Raw genomic sequence first — 5,570 nt, forward strand, 5'->3', positions numbered from 1 at the left:
CATCAACATCCATCTGTCCATTGTCCACCCATCAACATCCACTTTTCCATGTTCACCATCAACATCCACTGTTCATGTTCACCCATCAACATTCACTGTCCATGTTCACCCATCAACATCCATCTGTCAATGATCACCCATCGACATTCACTGTCCATGATCACCCATCAACATCCATTTTTCAATGTTCACCATCAACATCCACTGTCCATGTTCCTCTATCAACATCCATTGTCCACATGCACCCCTCAACATCCGCTGGAAATGTACATCCATCAACAGCTACCTTCCATGTTCACCCATCAATATCTACCATCCATGTTCATCCATCAACATCCATTTGCCCATGTTCACCCATCAACACCCATCTGTTAATGTTCACACATCAACATCCATCTGTCCATTGCCCACCCATCAACATCCACTTTTCAATGTTCACCATCGACATCCACTGTCCAAGTTCCTCCATCAACATCTACTGTCCATATTCACCCACCAACATCCAAATGTCAATGTTCAGCATCCACATCCACTGTTCATGTTCACCCATCAACATCCACTTTTCAATGTTCACCATCAACATCTACTGTCCATGTTCACCCATTAACATCCAAATGTCAATATTCACCCATCGACGTCTACTGTCCATGTACACACATCAACATCCACGTGTCAGTGCTCACCCATCAACAGGGGCAGCACAGTGACTCAGTGGTCAGCACTGAGCACCAAGGACCTGCGTTCAATTCCAGCCTCGGCTCATGTCAGCATGGGTTTTCTCCAGGTGCTCCGGTTTGCTCCCACAGTCCAGAGATGCACAGGTTAGGTGGATTGGCCATGCTAAATTGTCCATTGTGTCCAGGGATGTGTAAACTAGGTAGATTAGCCATGGGAAAATGCAGGGATAGGGTAGGGATCTGGGTGAGATGGTCTTTAGATGGGTGGTGTGGACTCAATGGGCTGAATGGCCTGCTTCCACTCCCTGGGGAATCTATGATCATCATCCACTGTTCATGTTCACCTATCAACATCTGCCCATCAATGTTCCTGTATCAGCACTGATACAATAACTTTAGTATTCACCCATCAACATTCAGCCACCACTAGTTGGAGTTAGGTATTACAGCAAGCAACTGAGATGGCATCATATCTGCATTGGTCCATGTTGAATTTTCTTGTACCATAATCCGTTCTTCAGCTATTTCATATGCAAGCAAGTTCTATAGTGACTTAAATAGTATGTCATCTGTTTTCACCCCCATTAGTACCTTCTGAAGTTGAAGATTTTGGTACCATATGTGTGTCTGTTCACTCAACGTAAGCCAAGAACATCACTGCAGTCTGTAGCATTATCCCACCTCCCCACAGGGATGTGCAGACTTTAATGGTGCCTCATTGGAGTCTCTGCTCCAGGCTGTCTGGGGCAGAAAGGAGATGCTGCTCTCCTCGGGAGACCTGGAGATCAGGTCACAGATAGAACTTATAGAGGTTATCAAGAAAAAGATTGTCAAACAAAGGAGGGAAGTAGATCAAAGTAGTGTTGAAAGGGAGAAAATGCACTCCAACTTTTTTAATGCCCACCTCTCTCTGAAAGATTCAAGGATACCAGTGGATACTGGATGCAGTCTCTCTGCAATAATACTTGGGAAGGATGAGAACTGAATAATAGAGCCCAGTTCTTTGTTATTTGAATTTTCCAACATTATAATCCATTATGATGGAGAAAGTAGGACTTGAATTCAGGGCTCTTGGTCCAGAAGTGGGGACATTACCACTGCACCACCAGAACTTCAAGAACTCAGCTCTTTTTTAAAATACCCACCACCAAGTCACCCAATTAACAAATTGAACAAATAATAAATTACAAGCACTGCCCACCAGGGACAGTGCAAAAATAAGAAATAAACAAAAGTGTGGGGAAACAAGGGAGAGAGCTAAATCAAAATAGTACTGGAGAGAAAGATCATACACTTCAGCCCCTGCCATGCCCACCTTTCTCTAAAAGCTTCGAGGGTGCTGGCGGACATCGCATGCTTCCTCTCCAAGGACACCTGGGCATGGGTGTAGCCACAGAAGAGAAGCAGGATATAGAATCCAGCTTTTTCTTTTACAGACCAACCACCAAGCCTCCCATGTCACTAAGCAAATTATTGAATTACAAGTACTGCTCACTGGGGAAGTGCCACAATAACATTAGGAAGGAGGAAGATGATCAATTAACATGAACTTGGATGAACTCGACTCTTTTACTCTTTGTTTCATCAACCTGTTCAGAGATGGTATGACACACCTCTAGAGTAGGCGAGACTTCAACCAGGCTGAGATGAACCCAAGTCTTCTTTCAAATCTTGTTCAGAGATGCTATTACACACCTCTGAACACTTTTTACCACCGTCAAACCACCATGAACCCAGGTCTTGATATTTCAGTCAGCCTGTTCAGACACACCACAACACACCTCTAGAGCAAGTGGGACTTGAACCCAGGCTTTCTAACCTAGAAGTAGGGACAATACCATGTGTCACAAGAACCCTCAAGAACCCAGATCTTTTTCTTTTGAATGATCTACCACCAAATCATCTATATCACTACAAAACCAATACAACAAACAATGAGCATAACCTGCTCTCAGTTGACTCAGGAGCCGTTCTTGTTTACCCTTAACACGACCTGAATTTCTAACAATTAACACCTCATTCTTCAAAACTGCAGTTGGTCCAGGCCTAGCCTATCCATCTTTGGCTCTTAGTATAGTCCCTCATTCTATGGATGAGGAAAGAGAACTTTCTCTAAGTTGGTTCTATTTCTGAAGAAGGGTCTAGGCTTGAAACATCAGCTTTCCTGCTCCTCTGATGCTGCTTGGCCTGCTGTGTTCATCCAGCTCCACACCTTGTTACCTCTAACTCACTTATATCTTTTTTTCAAATCAGAAGACCAAAGATGGACACATTATTGGAGATGTGGTCTCACCAAAACTTTATATGATGTTGAGAACTTCTTTTTTGTTTAGGAGGTTGTTTCTTGTTCAAAGAACACTCTGGAAGTTTCAGTTCCGGAGATACATAATATTCAAATAGATGGCACATGTTGTACTTGAGACTCATTGGGAGCCAGCCAGTCTAACAGAGAACCCGAAGTTTGAACTGGTTTTGAACTGTGTTTAAGTTGGAAGGATTGTGGTTGTGACAGTTACAGGCTGAAGGTTTCATTTTTTTGCTCCCTCATTATCCTTCCATTATCAGTTTATTGCAAGTTTAGAGAATAGAATCTCATTTATAAGTATTTCGTGAATATTTTTGGAGTCTACTGGAAGCTATATCTTTAGAAACCAAGTAAGGTACAATCCCATGTGCCTGTGAGACTATGGATCGTGGAGATCACTTCAGTGAACTGATCAGTTGTATCTCATTGTTTTTTTCTTTCTATTTATCCTTAACTGCATCTGTTTGTCTGTCTACCTTTGTGTGAGTTGAGGCTAGAATCAAAGAGGATTAGGTTTAAATCATAGACTTCAGTCAGGTTATCTTGTTTAATTTTTCTCTGTCAAAGCAACTGTATTATTAATAAATTATTAATTCTTTTGTTTAAGCTACAAACCTGTTGTATCATATTGGATATTTACAAAATCTGACACTGGTTATTCAAAATGTCTGGTTAGGAATGATTGGGTCAATTCTGAGGGTCATTGAATGCTTTAATTTTACTGTGTTGTGAATGCAGGCATAGAGAGGCTGATTTGATCTGGTGGTCTTTGGGCCATAACAATGTTGGTAGGATAATATCTGTATCTCATATTTCCTTTGCCATAAATATTAACATTCTATTTGCCTTCTAAATAATTTGTTGTACCTGCATGCTAATGTTCTGTGATTCATGTACCAGCACAACCAGACTTTCTGTACTTCACAATTCTGCAATCTTTCTCCATTTAAATTGTACAAAGCTTTTTTATCCTTCCTGCCGAAATGGACAAGATCACATTTTCCAACATTATAATCTATGTGCCAATTATTTGTCCATTCACTTAACCTATTTAAATCCCTTTGTAGACTCTCTACCTCCACTTGACAGGTTAAGTTTCTATCTATCTAGGCGTTACCAGGAAATGTAGTTACTGTGCTTTTAGCTCCTGCATTTATTTCATGAATATAAATTGCAAATAGTTGACTCCCAATAGTGATCCCTGTGACACCCTACTAGTTACAGTCTGAGAACCTGAAGAAGTTTTCCTCTCTGCTTCCTGTTTATTAACCAATCCCTTAACTTACGCTAATATATCACCCCTTACACCAGTGTTCCTGTTTTGTGTCACAACATTTTGATGTGTAGTAATTTCCTTGAAATAAATATTGTGAAGAATGAAGCCATTGTTTTTGAACTTCACCAGAAACTGCATTTCAACATTACCACTAAGCTATGAAGGTGCATGGGTCACACAGCAATACAGAGCATATTGCACAGGAAACAAACTGCCGACTCACAAGCAATATTCCCTTTAAGATGCATTGGCAGCAAAGCATTATGAAAGAAACTGAAGAATGCAGCAAGCAGGCTGTGCATGACAAACAGGTACAAACCATCCAGTCCATTGTCACTACTTCCCTGTGTTAGGAGGTGTGGAAGGCTGTGGCCAAAAGCTCCAATGATTTCCCTCGATAGACTAGGATGTTTCCAATCAGATCCCGATCTTTTCTCATCCCTTAATGTTATCCAAACAATTTCTTGCCTACCTCGTCTTTCACTGTGATATTGGCAGCATCCTTTTGTTATGTGAAGACTTAAGCAAAATAGTCATTCAGTGCTTGATCCATGCCCACTGCCTCCACGAGAGAATTTTTGGTTCCTACTTAACCCATCCTTTCTTTGACTAACTCTCTTCTATCTTTATTTGTTGATAGACTATTGTTCACCTACACTTACCAATTCTCATTTTTATTGCCCCTGTTAATTCATTTTCCTGTACTTCACACTGCAGTTGCTGCTTTAAACCAGGCTCTCCACCACTGCTCTTTCTGTTTAAGATTTACCATCCATTTCTGTTTTTTGTTTCATTCTAATTTTGACAATTTTAGTCATCCAGGGAGTTATAACTTTGGATGTCTTGCCTTTCCCATCTGTGTGGTTAGATCATAACACACAAAATAGCTGATGTTTTCAGTAAGACTTAAATCTGAGAAGGATGTTGTAAAAAATAGAATTGGCAATTTGGAAGCATTTCAATCTGGAAAATTAGTTCAGTTCTTTGACATTTTAATCAGGTAATTCACTCAGACTGCAATCTTGTTTAATTACTATGATAGTTAATGCCTTTTCCTAAAGAAAAGACAAATGTTTAATAAAGAATGGCATTTAAGTTGCTTATGATCAATGCAGAAATTAATGACCACATGCAATATAGAATATTTGGTCGTTGGAGTGTAGCCGTAGGGTTGGATAATGTTAAACTGTAATCTTGAACTGATATTCTGGAGTTTTCTCCAAATTATTAGAAGGATTCATATACATAAAGTTTTGACATAGTTCCACCTCCTTGGAAGGTGTTGACAGGAGGTGACAATTTTTGCATGATC

This window comes from Rhincodon typus, chromosome 30 (genome assembly GCF_021869965.1).
Source record: "Rhincodon typus isolate 14 chromosome 30, sRhiTyp1.1, whole genome shotgun sequence".
Classification (NCBI taxonomy): Eukaryota; Metazoa; Chordata; class Chondrichthyes; order Orectolobiformes; family Rhincodontidae; genus Rhincodon; species Rhincodon typus.